At 37.5% G+C, this 15,177-nt stretch overlaps 1 long non-coding RNA gene across 1 annotated transcript in view; it reads right to left on the reverse strand.

The window, feature by feature from the left end:
* Positions 1 to 9,903: 9,903 nt before the first annotated feature.
* LOC109924493 overlaps positions 9,904 to 15,177 on the reverse strand; it is a 50,201-nt gene continuing 44,927 nt past the window's right edge. Inside the window, exons 3-4 of the long non-coding RNA XR_007264581.1 lie at positions 10,075 to 10,174; positions 9,904 to 9,984 (exon numbers count right to left, since the gene is read on the reverse strand). This is a non-coding gene — a long non-coding RNA (uncharacterized LOC109924493). The remainder of the gene's footprint in view (positions 9,985 to 10,074; positions 10,175 to 15,177) is intronic.

The following is a 15,177-nucleotide window of genomic DNA, read 5'->3' on the forward strand; positions in this document are numbered from 1 at the left end:
AGTCTCTCTGAACCTCAAAATATATCAGTTTCACACCTTTTGAAAAGTATTTTGCTTTTCTGGTCTTCCAACCAGAGTGAATAACAATTATACTTCATTTGCAACCTTGCTGCACACTCAGGTACTTGCCTATATCTCTTTACAGTCTCTTAAGTGTCCATCTGACAGTTTACATTCCTACCTTGCCTTGTTCAGTCAACAAACTTAGATATCGCTGTCACGGTTTCCAAGTCACTTAAATAGAACATAGAACATAGAACATAGAACATTACAGCGCAGTACAGGCCCTTCGGCCCTCGATGTTGCGCCGACCTGTGAAACCAATCTGAAGCCCATCTAACCTAAACTATTCCATTATCATCCATATGTTTATCCAATGACCATTTAAATGCCCTTAAAGTTGGCGAGTCTACTATTTTTGCAGGCAAGGCATTCCACGCCCTTACTACTCTGAGTAAAGAACCTACCTCTGACATCTGTCCTATATCTATCATCCCTCAATTTAAAGCTATGTCCCCTCGTGCTAGCCATCACCATCCGAGGAAAAAGGCTCCCACTGTCCACCCTATCTAATCCTCTGATCATCTTGTATGTCTCTATCAAGTCACCTCTTAACCTTCTTCTCTCTAACGAAAACAGCCTCAAGACCCTCAGCCTTTCCTCATAAGACCTTCCCTCCATACCAGGCAACATCCTGGTAAATCTCCTCTGCACCCTTTCCAATGCTTCCACATCCTTCCTATAATGCGGTGACCAGAAGTGTACGCAATACTCCAAGTGCGGCCGCACCAGAGTTTTGTACAGCTGCAACATGACCTCATGGCTCCGAAACTCAATCCCTCTACCAATAAAACCTAACATACTGTACGCCTTCTTAACAACGCTATCAACCTGGCTGGCAACTTTCAGTGATCTATGCACATGGACACCGAGATCTCTCTGCTCATCCACACTACCAAGAATCTTACCATTAGCCCAGTACTCTGTATTCCTGTTACTCCTTCCAAAGTGAATCACCTCACACTTTTCTGCATTAAACTCAATTTGCCACCTCTCAGCCCAGCTCTGCAGCTTATCTATGTCCCTCTGTAACCTGCAACATCCTTCCACACTATCAACAACTCCACCGACTTTGGTGTCATCTGCAAATTTACTAACCCATCCTTCTACGCCCTCATCCAGGTCATTTATAAAAACGACAAACAGCAGTGGCCCCAAAACAGATCCTTGAGGTACACCACTAGTAACTGAACTCCAGGATGAACATTTCCCATCAACCACCACCCTCTGTCTTCTTACAGCTAGCCAATTTCTGATCCAAACCGCTAAATCACCCTCAATCCCATGCCTCCGTATTTTCTGCAATAGCCTACCATGGGGAACCTTATCAAACGCTTTACTGAAATCCATATACACCACATCAACTGCTTTACCCTCATCCACCTGTTTGGTCACCTTCTCAAAGAACTCAATAAGGTTTGTGAGGCACGACCTACCCTTCACAAAACCGTGTTGACTATCCCTAATCAAATTATTCCTTTCTAGATGATTATAAATCCTATCTCTTATAATCCTTTCCAACACTTTACCCACAACCGAAGTAGGCTGAAAGTAACTGAGGCTTCACTGATCTTCACAGCACTTCTTTAGTCACACCTTGCCAACATAAAGATGCTCCATTTATCCTGCCTTTTGATCTTGCAGTTATGCTAAAATATTAACCAGCTGAAGGCACAGTCTCCAAACAATTAAAATCCGAGATGCCTAAGATACCAAAATTGAAGGAACAAAAATATCTTACAGCATTGTGGGAGAGAAGAGATTACAGCCATAGGTAGAGGCAATAGCAGGGTGGAGAGCGGTTCAAAGCTGGTTACAGTGTTGCATCAAGTACTAAGGGTTCTTGTGGCACAGTGGCAGTGCCCCTGTCTCTGAGCCAGAAGCCTGGGTTCAAGTCTCACCTGTCTCAAATGTGTGTCATAACATGTCTGAACAGAATGATTAAAAGTGCCTGTTGTAACTACTTGTCCCTAAGCACCTTTACTGGAGATTTATACATTTATATACAAGGTAATTACTATTCTGATCAAGTAGCAACTAAGTATCCAAAAATGGCATGAGTTCAGAGTGAAAAAAAAATCCAAAAGTACTGTAGTCCATTCACTTTAAACTTAATCAAACTTTGGATTTGAGGGCAAAAAGAGGTGAGCTAGATTTTAAGATTCACAGCCACTCCTGTTGAAGGAGTTAAGGTGGCTCCAGCCCAGTAGCAGACTTACGATGCCCACGTGGGATCTTTATCTTCAAAAATGGGTCATACAGCATACCAACACTCGACGTGCAAGATGCAGAAAGCCATGACAAGTAGGCAAGACATTTTGGCTCAGCTTCATCACACAATGGATCTGATTGAATTGGCAAATCATCATTTTACATACATTGAAAGGGATCACTTTTTTTTTGAGATTATAAATTGAAATAGAAGTTGAACTGCTACACAACAAACACCAGGATAGTATTACAACTTGAAAGTCAAGTGCAGATTTTTCATCCGTTTAATTCAAGTTGATTTTTGAAGCAGTGAGGGGGAGAAATTGAAATTCAGCGGCACCAAGTGTCTTCTGAGTTAAGGAAGTCCTGCCTGACGGCAGCTCTCTGATTGGTGAAGCTGCAGAGTGTTAAAAGCTGGAGCAGCAGAGAGACACACCCAGAGCATACAAACAAAAAGCAGCCATCTTTCTGTGTGTGAGAAAAAATAGAAACCAAAACATCTTAAAAAAGAAGTTTATCCAATCACTATGAAATTGAAGAACAATCAACACCCTACAGACAACGGGGTGCTACCATTGCTAAAAATCAAAAAGGACTGAGAGAGGATTTAACCTATCCTTGAAATCCAGACTTTTGATCTTCAGAGTTTTGTTTACCTTGTTCGTGTTCTTGACCCATCTATAATATGTATCAAATTGTCTGCCTTTTGTCTATCTTAAATATAGATAAATGAATGTGTAACTACATTGGGTTTTTTGAGGTTATATGATAAGTTTCATAATAGTAGATTAGAAAACCTCTCTCTTTTCTAATTTTTGTTAGTTAAAAATGTGTTACAATAAACAGTTATTTTCTGTTAATGATGAAATTTGGTATGAATTGCTTTTGTCCTGATAGCAGTCAGGCAGGCATTTTGGTCATCTTGGTGGTCTCACTGGAATTTTATACATTTTGGTATGGCTTGTGACAAATTGGGACTCCGAGTTTTGGTACACTCTTCCCATTTAAGATGTAACAGTATGACTGATAACTGTAAATCCAGGTGTTCCTAGACTCCCAACAAAACGTATACCTTAGCAAAACATTCATATGAATATAATTAACACGAGTTCACTGCAAGACGTGTAAGTGGTCTTTGCAACAGATTTGATTGAAATTTAATTTCAAAGTGCAGGTTTAACACCAAACTATATATCCCTTACCATCACTTTTGGTTAACATCATTACCTTATCTCTTCATCTCAGCAAGATGGATGAACAATAAAAAAACTTGTTATGCGAATCTCACATTATAGAGCAATGCTTCTGCACAAGCAAAAACTGCAGAGAGAAATAAGCCAAAAAATGTTTCAAATCATTGTTGGTTTTCTGTTAGCTTAAGAAAAAAAAACCTGTCTTCAATGGTTTAGTAATTTATGTATGTAATGGAACATCTTTTCCCTTTAAATCATCAGCGTTCTTGAGCAACTGGCTCGTAAAGGCTGATCAGTCCCTCTCATTTCTTTTAAGTGCTTATGTGAAAGTATGCATATTGGACGGATTTCAAACAGTGTTTCTGGTCACTTCCAAAGTCTCGATCTATTTAACTTAGCCAAACTTCTAACATCAACTTATGTAATTTATGAAACAGCTATAACTACATTTGATCTTTTATATCTGCTATTTTGACAGCTTGCTCAGAGATATCAGTTCAGCAAGGCTACAGTCTCCAAAGAAATCTCAAAAGAAAAGCAACACAGCACCCACACAGGAAACAGAATTCCATAACCTCCCTCAGAAGGCCTCATTAGAAAATGGATATAAGTATGTAGAAGTTGGTGTCATTTTACAGTCTGCCTTCAAGTGCTGTAGAACTAAAAACACTGACCGTTGCCCAATTCTAATGGTAAAAATAACATAGCAGCTTTGTCAATCTTGGCGTGAAGAGGGAATGGAAATGACCGAGACGATACTTTACAATTGCAATAATTTAAATATTACAAGGACTCACTGATGTCGAGTACAAATTCCAGAAAGGACTGAAGATTTCTAGGCACTGTTACTTCAACTGTCAAACAAGCTTCAACACAAGATGTACTTTCCCTAATAAAATTACTCACAGCCTCTAACAGGTAATCTGAAACTTCTTTTAATATAGATTACTTTCTGAAGCAGCAATCAAAGCTAAAACAAAATTCTTGACATTTGTTTCTGCATTAGACATCCATACAAAAGTCACCTCTCCTTGCAGTAAGGCTTAGATCCCAGTTGGCTCCAATTAATGTTCAGCAATCTAAAGTTATAGTTCAATGTTCACATAGTTTCCCCGTAAGTTTTTACCTTGAGGGATGGGAGGAGTAGTGGAAACAAGATACAAGGATGAAAGTCAATCAAAATCCACAGTCCACGAAATTACACACAGAGAAGTTAAAATGTACAGATTTACTCATGTTGTCCCATAATCCACAGATAGCAAAGTTCCCCAAAAATAACAAACTCCTCAGTAAATCAGTTAAGTGTCTGAAGTACTTAACCTGTTTATATTTGAAAGCATTGAATAATGGAGTAATTCATTAACTAACACTCCACAAAATGTCAATTTTATACCTGTTCATGCAGCAGGTGACTAAGAACATGAGAAATAAGGGGAGATCACCATATGGCACTTGAGCTTGCTCAACCATTCGATATGATCATGGCTGATCGTCAGGTTCAACCCTACTTTCCTGGCCACATGCTATATCATCTAAATCCCTGAAACCAAATATCTTCCAATCGTGGTCTCAAATATATTCTGCAATGCAGCATCTACAACCAACTGGAGTAGAAAATTCCAAAGATTCATAATCCTTCAAATGAATGAATTATTTCAAATCTTAGTCCTAAACGATCTGCACATTATCCTGAAAATGTGCCCTGTCTCCTAACTTGGCAACCTGTGGTCCATCTTGTTGCTTGACTGCAAAGTCCTCCAATATTTCACTAACTAAAGGTTTCTGGTATAACAGTTAGGAGTAGGAGTAAGCTATCCAACCGACAAGCTTGCACCACCATTAAATAAGATCACAACTGATGTGATTAATCCACATTCTTACCTACTTTTAATAACCATTCACCCCTTTCCTTAGCAAGAATCCATGAACCCCGTCTTAAAAATATTCAAAGACTCCGCTTCCACTGCCTTTGAGGAAGAGATTCACAATCTACTGAGAAAAAGAAACTCTTCTAATTTTGATCTTGAATGTGCAACTCCTTAATCTTTAAACAGTGACAACTCATCTAGATTCCTCCACAAAAAAAATCCTTTCCATATTCAGACCTTTCAGATCTTCAGGAGAGCGGAAGGAATCCATGGTAAAATAAAAGTTTAAAAACTTGGAGATTTCCAACAATTCAGAGAGGGTGATATTATTGTTGGCTTAATTGAATGCAAATCAACTATTTCAATGCTTCAATGCACTAGAAGAAATGCTGATGCCCAAAAATGGAAATCAAGGCAACAGAAAATTAAAAGCAAGTAAATTAATGAATTCTTATTTCTCAAGCTGATCTCAAGTTTATTGGATTATATGTAACATGCAATGACAATTCAAGAAATAGCAATGACACCACAGTAATAAGTAGTGATTTCTTGGTTCTCCACACTGCTTAGATTTTCCACTTTTATTTCAAGTTCATAAAGCAAGATAATTTATCTTTTTATAGTTATTTGTCAGATATTTGGTGTACTATTGTGAAAATCTGGCAGCAGAAACTGGGTAAACATTGATTTAATTAACAAATCCACAACAATTATTGGCAAAAAAGAAATTACATTTGCTGATCGTAATCAATGACTTTCTTTGGACTCCAAGCAGGATAAATCCAGTGATATGTGGCCTTACATGGTCTAGAACTCAATACAAATAAAATAAGCCAGTTTCTTCCATTAGAAATGACAGCAACATTACTTGTGTAAAACTTACTCTGTCATTACTTCTAATCAAATAAATTTACTTGTCCCTCCAAATACATTATAAGTAGCTCACGACAGTCTCTGGCCAAATAGTGTTATCCAATGGCTATTTGTTAAGCTGATGAGTACAGTAAAACTCCTTAAAAATGTAACTGCAGTCATTGACACTGCCAGTTACCACCAGTAACTCCTTTTGATCCTCATGTGGATTACTGTTTGTTTTATTTAGAATCTTTGGGCATCTCAATTACCATCATTCCCTTATGCAAGTATCGCTCATGCAAGTGAACTAATGAACCATCCATTCATCTTTATTAGCAAATGCCCTTTTGCTACGTTTTGAGCGGTCGTCTTTGTATTTTTCATTCATAATAATAGTCATTCTCTAAGTACAAAACAAAATACTCCTTGGACACAAAATTAAAGAAGGTTAAAAATATGTTGCTCAAACTAAAATGCCATAAGGACAAGCTATGGTCTGACGTTTTAAAATCTGAATAAATACCCAGTAATGAAGAATATATATTTTTACTTAAAATAAATAGACAACCATCTGGTCAAAATCAGTCAAAACCAAAACAAAAGTCATAATTTAGTGGGATATGTGGAATATTTTCTTTCAGCCCTCCGCAGATCTTATTCCCTATCTCTTTATGCTATATTGATGTTTTGCTCTTTCCTTGAACTGAAAAATGTTATGAACTTTACTTCAAAATTTGCACCCCTCCCTCACCTTCACATGGTTCATCTCAGTCTCTCTTTTTTAATTTCCTTGACGTCCATGTCATCATTTCTGGAGTTAAGCTGTCTACTACAAAGGTGACCAATTCCCAGTTACGCAGCACGCACTTTCTTCAATCTCACCTCTGATCAAGACTCGATCCCATTCTCCATCTCACCTGTTCTGACTAGATCACCTTCAAGGTAATCAATCAATCTGACATTTCCTTTTTCTTCAATCAAAGATTTCCCTACACTATGGTTGACAAGTCACATTAAACATCTTCTTGCTCCCACCACTTCCTCTCCTTCCTAGACTGGATGGAACTCCCTTCGTTGTCATCTTCTACTCCAGCTTCACATCATGGTGTATGGCAGTGCCAAACATATCTCCCCTCCATGAGCATCGTGAAGGGACTGCTCTGTGATAGTCATTTTTTCATCATCTCCAACACACATACTTGTCTTGCCTTGCAAAACTAGATACAGTGAGTATCTCTTCATTTGCCTACTTCTTTCCAACTACTGAAGGGCCCCAAACACCCTTCCCAGACAAAACAGTGATTTACCCTCTACTTTTCTATCCCCAACTCCCCCCAACCTCATAATTTGGTATACCGTGCTCACAGCTCTCCACAAAGGGAATCTTGTGTGGAAGACCAAGTCAGACCGGACAATCGCTATGCTTAACGCCTCCATTCAATGCATAAACATGTTCCTATGTGTTCAGTCACTGGCCACTTTTATTCACTGGCTCACTCTCACTGTGGCCTCTCTGCCTTCCACACTTTTCCAACAAACAATGATGAGAATTTATTAAAAAAAAACATTAGAACTTCTGCTTGGGTTCCTTACATCAATTGATCTCAACATTTTAATTCAAAATTTCAGACATATCATCTAAACTCTTTTTCCTAACAGATGTTGGTAATGATTCAACTGTTGCCATTCTCTTTTGTTTTGCTACTGCCCATTACCACTCCTTTAGTCTTGTACCAGCTTTTTAATCTGCTATTTCACCATGTCTACTTCCTACATTATGATGACATTCCTATGTTTTAAGTCCTCCCTCCATTCTCCCTTTTCTGTCTCTGAACTTGCTTAAAATCTGTTACTATTGTAATATTTTCAAGTTTTGTTAAAAGATTGACCTGAAAGGTTAACTGTTTCTCTCTCCACAGATATTGCCTAATTGTTGAGTATTTCCCTTTAGGTTTCAAACTTCTAGCATGAGCAGAACTTTTCTGGAATGTGTCGGAATGGTTTCTTTCTATAACCCATGATGCTAAGTGGCATTAATACCAACATACCCACTACTAAAAACAGCAAGCAAGAAACAAAGTTGACATTTTGAGTCCGATATGACTTCTTCAGAACTGTTGTGAACTGAAGTGGAATGATATTGGACTCAAACTGTTAATTCATTCTCTCTCCACAGGTGCTGCCAGATATGGCGAGTTTCTTCAGCACTTTCCCTTTTTATTTTACATTTCCAACATTTGCTTTTATGCAAGTCATTAACTTCTACATAAAATTCTCTATTGCGATCAATAACACAAGTATTCAACATTGCTTTTCAGACTGAACCATTGAAGTATTTAACCAAAAGGAGCACTAGAGTCTATTTTATCCGAAATTATACATACAACCAGGGTGGTATTATGAAAAGTCAATGCTGTGTAAACACACCTTGTCAAGCCTCATTCATATTTCAGCAAAGGTAAGCAATAGGAAAGGTTTTTGGGGCTAGGACTAAGACACATTAATGGAATTCTAGTCTATAACAAGTTGTACTGTGCCCAGTTTAACTACTGATACAATTGGATGTAGAATGCAATAGTATTGCATTTATGACATTCACAATCATTGCCTTAAGCTCACAAAAACCTGATTTTTCCATCAAGACCATCTCCAATTTCATTTCTTTTGATAAAAGCTATGAATACTTTGTAGCCTTCCTAGACTATAATACATTGGCAGGAAGAGTGTTAAGGTCACCAGGCAGGCCATACATACGTCAACGACCAAATTTATTCTGTGCAGATTTGAAAAGACCAAAAACTGGCAATGCATTTTTAAACAAACTGTTAAATATTTCTACATTAAGTCTACTTAAGCCTCAGATTTATATCTATGCTGCCAAAAAGGCAAATGACTGACAATATTCTATTTATGAAATCAGCATATGCTGTTTTCACATCAGACGGTAATGTACATGCAATGTACATACTTATTTCTTGGTCTTGGAAACAACTGTGTAAACAAAGTGATGCCAGTGCTGTCAGGATACCAAAACATCTGATGGCAGCAAATTTCATTCGAAGCACAAAGCTGGTACAGTTGCCACAGTCGCAAATGATCATAGGGCTGCTGTCTTACTAGAAACGACTGGGAGTGGTTTAACCAGACAGTCACCACCTGTCAGGTGAGGGTAGAGGCTGAGAAGGAGAGTCCTTCATTATAACCTCAGCCAGTGTGGAATTGAACCCATGCTGTTGGCGTTACTGCAACACAAACCAGCAATTCAGCCAACCCTCCTTTAAGCACAATGTACTAGAGAAAATAAATGCAAATGGAGGCCACTACAGCCCTTATGTTGAGTTGACCATTTTCAATCAGGCCATTTGATAGGTTGAGAGCTCAACTTGTCTAAGTCAATAATGCACATTATAACTGGGGTCATGTACATCTGCTCATTAAACTTCAACTTCAAGTGAAGTAGATCAATGGTTAGCAGGTTTGCACCATACCAAGCGTTCTGAACTAATGTTTACTGTTTCACACAATAGTTTAGACCAGAAACAGAATTAAAGATGAGCAATCTTTAACAAAACCCTTTATCATATTGCTCATCAATAAAAATATTTATTTTAAATTGGGCAAATTCTTATAACTAAAACACAAATATATAATACTCATCTCCTACTTACAGGAAATAACTGAAATAATGTTATGCTTCATGATTGAGTCATTTTCCCATAATGTGATCAGAAAGTAGTTTACCTCTATGAAGAATTAGTAGCAAATAATAGCTAACCTTTGGTTTTATGTTCAGCAGCCTGAAAGAAAGAACAGAAAAAAAGAGAATTGGGTTCAAAATAGATTTTCTACTGAGTATAAGCAGATATGACCAATGTCAAATGCAGTACCTTTTTTTGAGCAGCTTCCTTCTTTTTCTTCTCTTCTTGCTTTTTCTTTTTCTTTTCTTCCATCAAACGGTCCTCTCCTTTAGTTTCTTGTTCTTTCTCACTATTTCATTAAACAAAAACATTGGAAAAATTGAGCATTAGAAGTCTAGAAGCAGATAAAAATCAAAAACTCATACTTCCAGAATTGTAGCAAATGAAATGCTCACCTAAAAAAAACACAAAAAAAAAATCAATACAGTTAAATCACATTGGTGTTTCAAAGATGCACTGTTGGTCTTCTCCACAAAAGTCTTGAACCGTTACTACATATTTAGCTTTCTATAACACTGCACTAAGCATACTATGTTGCTTTCAAAATTATAACAGCTAGACATTTCCAGGAAATTTCAACAGTACACGTCCAGTTTAACACTGCAGCGATTTAATTCTCCTTTTAATTGATACTCAAAATTAGTTATTATGATGCACCAAAGTCAAAAGTTTTTTTCCGAAAAACCACGGGAGGGAAAGAAAATTCTGTTTTAGTCCAATATGCCAATCGGTTTAAAACTGGGGGACACATGTAATATAGGCATTAACAAATCAAAGTATAATTCAGGAGACACCTCCTTGGTCAGAACATGGAAGTCATCACCAAATAAAGTAAGTGAGATAAACAATATAGATGCAAAGTGGAAGATGGAAAAGTACACAGGAGAGAAGTAGAAGTAGTAGTGCACAATATGTTGATTACGAGGGATGAAGTACATAAAATTATTGCAGACTTCTGGGGAGTATAAACATTTGTTTGTATGCTGTAAATTCTATGCAACTAGATGATACAATGAGTCCAGCTTTGACACTAATTTTCATTTTCTACATCAGCTGATATCTTTGAGTGACTTGCTCTATATTACAAAATAATATTTGATCCAGCACCAAGTATTTGCAGTTTAATTTCTAATATTTTATTGACTGTTAATTCTAAACTCATTATTTCAATAAAATAGCTATGATCAGCTACAAACATGAATAAAATCTTCAGTGCGCAAGTTACAGTCGTCAACCATCTTCTAATTACATATTATTTAACAGATCTGCAATTCAAAAAAGACAACAGTTTTTCTCAGCCCATATAAAAAGACTTGCACTGCCTCTCAGTTTGGTTGCTCCTTGAGCCTGCAGAATTACAAAGTACTCTAAAATCTATATTAGGAGACTTGTACAACACAAACTACTGCTTTACCCCCTTCGTCATCTTCTTCTGCACAGGAAATTGGTCAAGAGAAACATCAATCACAACTGACAGGACCCCTTGTGCCCCAGTTTCAAACACCAAAAGATGAAATAAATTGTTTCACGCTCACACTTGAGGTGGTGTCAGAGGATGTGGATGAGCAAACGACAAGTGAGCGAGAGCAGTAATCTGATCCCTGTTGAGCTAACAGAGAAGGTTGACTGATAAGGATGTTAGAGTTGATCTTGTCCATATGAAATTCCAAAATGTGTTTGATAAACTGCCATGAAACAGGTTTACCAGCAAAGTTAAAGCCCATAGCATAAAAGAGATAGTGAGACCATGGATTCAAATTTGATCAAGTGACAGAAAAAGAGCTTTGGTGAATTTTTGTTTTGGACTGAAGCAAGTATACAGCAGGATTCCAGAGGGGTCAGAATAAACACTGCAGCTGTTCTTGATCAGTGTTACTAAGCATGACTAGGTTTTACAAGGCACCATTTCAAAATTTTCACATTACACAAAACTTGAAAGAATTGTGAAGTGCGAGAATGATAATGATGGAATTCAAGAGGACAGCGACAGGCTGGTGGAGCTCAGGTGCCCACGAGGGTGGTAGAAGCAGAAACAATTATTCCAAAAGGCAATTTATGGGTACTTGAAGAAAATAAACTTGCACAGGTCTTGGGGGAGGGGAAATATTTTAAAGACAAGTTAGCGTGAACTTAAAGTGCTGAACGGCCTTGTTCTGTGTCATAAATCAGTGATTCCAAGTCACACTGCTTCCAGTGCAGGCACATTCAGACCAAAAAAAAATCCAGATATATTCAATACATTCCTCTTGCAAACATTATTCATTCAGTTAAGTTGATATGTAAAATACGTAAAGAAATGTTGATTTCCATGAATTGCACATGGAGTTTTACAATGACCTAAAATGGGAATGTACACTGTATTACATAATTGTTCCATAAAATATGCTGAAATATACCAGTTTATGTATAACATCTTCAGAAATTTTATGAATATAACTTCTAAAGTATATAAATCCAGAAATCCACTAGTCCAATTTGATGCCATTATTAATAGCAGCATGCTTTCATCTTGAGAGCTGCAAACAATCAATGTCATGTTTGCATACAGAAGATCAAGCAACATTTAGAGAGTTACCATTTTGGAGAAAATTTAAATTGTTATCCAAAAAAAAAAAAAGAGATATACAGATGCACTGTCAGTTAGATACAGGATGACTGAAAACTAAAATATACAGATTATTTGGATTATTCAATGTCCTGTACTCCACGGATAACACATTAATAGATTTAATTTAATAAATGTGGGTCAACGATTCAGCTCCTGCATATTTCGTCACCACCTCTCTTCCCAACAGCTTTCAAAGATCTTGTAACTGCTGAACAATTATAGGGACCAAGATTCCTCAAGAGATACCCCTTGAGTCCCCATTCGCACTTCACTTCCTGACTTTGACCACAGACCAAGTTTGCATTACTTAAAATTAAGGATGTGACTGGCTCCTGGAGCAAAAAAAAAAGTGTCCAGGTAACGTCTGTTATTGACCAGGTCAGACCCCGCTCAAAATATTTTAAGAAGGTATCCTAGATCCTAATTTTTTCCTATTTTAAAGGTAGATGTGAAGTGGGTGTTCCAGGTACGATGCAACTGGCCAAATCACTTGGCTTTAAGCAGAACACTATTTATTTAAACACTGTAGTTAAAACACAAACAAAAGAAAGTGGAATTTTTAATGACTATTGGAAAACTTAACCGAAAGCTCAACACAGTAACTTAACTAATCAACTGTTCCAATATAGTAACATCCCATAAACACACCTCTTGGCAAAAAGGTAAATTCAAACAAAATCTTACAGGCAGGAGGGAACTAAATCCAGAGAGATTTCAGAGAAAATCAGAGGAATCCTTTACTGAAGATGCAACACTTCTGGTACTCAAAACATCTTAGGACGGCTACAGCCAAACACAACCAGAAAAAAACCTGGACTGGGAGAACTGGCCACTCCCTTTATATTGTTAAACTATTACTACCTAGACTCTTCTTCACCTTAGCCTTTACAACTTCTCTTCAAAAAAAAAGTATTGGACAAAATAACCTTTTTAAAGTGACAGCATCATCACACGTTCCCCTGCTTGATGTGGTACAATGTCTGCAGCTTGGTCTCCTGGTCCTGAACTTGAATCTGACGTTGCTCAAGCTGCAAATGTTTTCTACAGATGTTTGTTCTGGATCAGCTTGTTGTGCTGTGTTCCTTTTCTGAATTAGTGTTGCTGTTCATTTTAGAATGCTGTAGATTAGCTCAGCTTTTATGGTGCAACTGTTAAAATGGGAGCAGAATTTTCAGAGTAGATTAGCCTAAAGTCTTCTTTGTAAGATGGGTCCCATTAATGAAAAGATTTTGTTTTTCAGTTTTGTAATGACTAAACATCAACTAAGCAGGTTTAAATAAAAATTGAATAGCTGTGTAATTGTGATAACCCCAAGTTATTATAATGTGGAATGGCATATGCACTACACAAAATTGAAACATCCTGGAGAGAAGGAATAGATGACAATAGCAATTTGTAAGTGTTAATTTGAACGCTTCAAATCAGAGGTGTAGTAAAATGCAGGAGCATGAGGAGGATGTGGTTTTTTTCTCAAAACTAACTTGAACTGCAATGTTTAGTATGTCTGAAAACGTGCAATGTTTAGTATGTCTGAAAACGTGCAACTCAAAACACCACAAAATGGGTAATTTCATAAACCACACACAATTTGAAAATGCTCATCACCTTCGTTTTGCTGTTCTTACCCTAACCCCATGAAAAAAACCTGACTATAGATGTTTAAAAAAATATTTAATTTATATAAATGATTTGGATGCAAACACAAGAGGTATGGTTAGTAAGTTTGCAGATGACATCAAAATTGGTTGTGTACTAGCGAAGAAGGTTACCTTAGAGTACAATGGGATCTTGATCAGATAGGCCAATGGGCTAAGGAATGGCAGATGGAGTTCAGTTTAGATAAATGTCAGGTGCTGTTTTGGTTTGGAAAGGCAAATCAGGGCAGGATTTATACACTTAATGGTAAGGTCCTAAGGACTGTTGCTGAACAGAGACCCGGGAGTGCAGGTTCATAGTTCTTTGAAAGCAGAGTCGCAGGTAGATAGGACAGAGAAGGTGGCGTTTGGTATGCTTGCCTTTATTGGTCAGAGCATTGAATATTGGAGTTGGGAGGTCATATTGTGGCTGTTCAGGATATTGGTTAGGCCATTTTTGGAACACTGTATGCAATTCTGGCCTCCCTGCTATAGGAAGGTTGTTGTGAAACTTGTAAATCTTTTCTGAACCCTTTCAAACATTGGAAGTTTTGGAATTGGAAGTTTGAGCTATAGGGAGAGGCTGAATAGGCTGGAGCTATTCTTCCAGGAGTGTCGGAGGTGGAGGGATGACCTTATAGAGGTTTATACAATCATGAGGGGCACGGATAGGGTAAATACACAAGGCCTTTTCCCTGGGGTGGGAGAGTCAAAAACTAGAGGGCATAAGTTTAAGGTGAGGGGGAAAAAGATTTAAAAAGGGACCTAAGGGGCAACTTTTTCACGCAGAGCATGGAGGAGGCGAGTACAACAATTAAAAGGCATCTGGATGGGAAAGATTTAGAGGGATATGAGCCAAATGCTGGCAAATGAGACGTGATTTATTTAGGATATCAGAATGGCATGGATGAGTTGGACCGAAGGGTCTGTTTCCATGCTGTACATCTCTATGACTCTATAACTAAATAAGTTAACAGAAGACCAGATATGATCATATTGCTTGCTTGCAGTGCAAGTGTAATGAAATTACACTTACACAAAATTAAATGA

This window comes from Rhincodon typus, chromosome 23, assembly GCF_021869965.1.
Source record: "Rhincodon typus isolate 14 chromosome 23, sRhiTyp1.1, whole genome shotgun sequence".
In the NCBI taxonomy this organism is placed as follows: Eukaryota; Metazoa; Chordata; class Chondrichthyes; order Orectolobiformes; family Rhincodontidae; genus Rhincodon; species Rhincodon typus.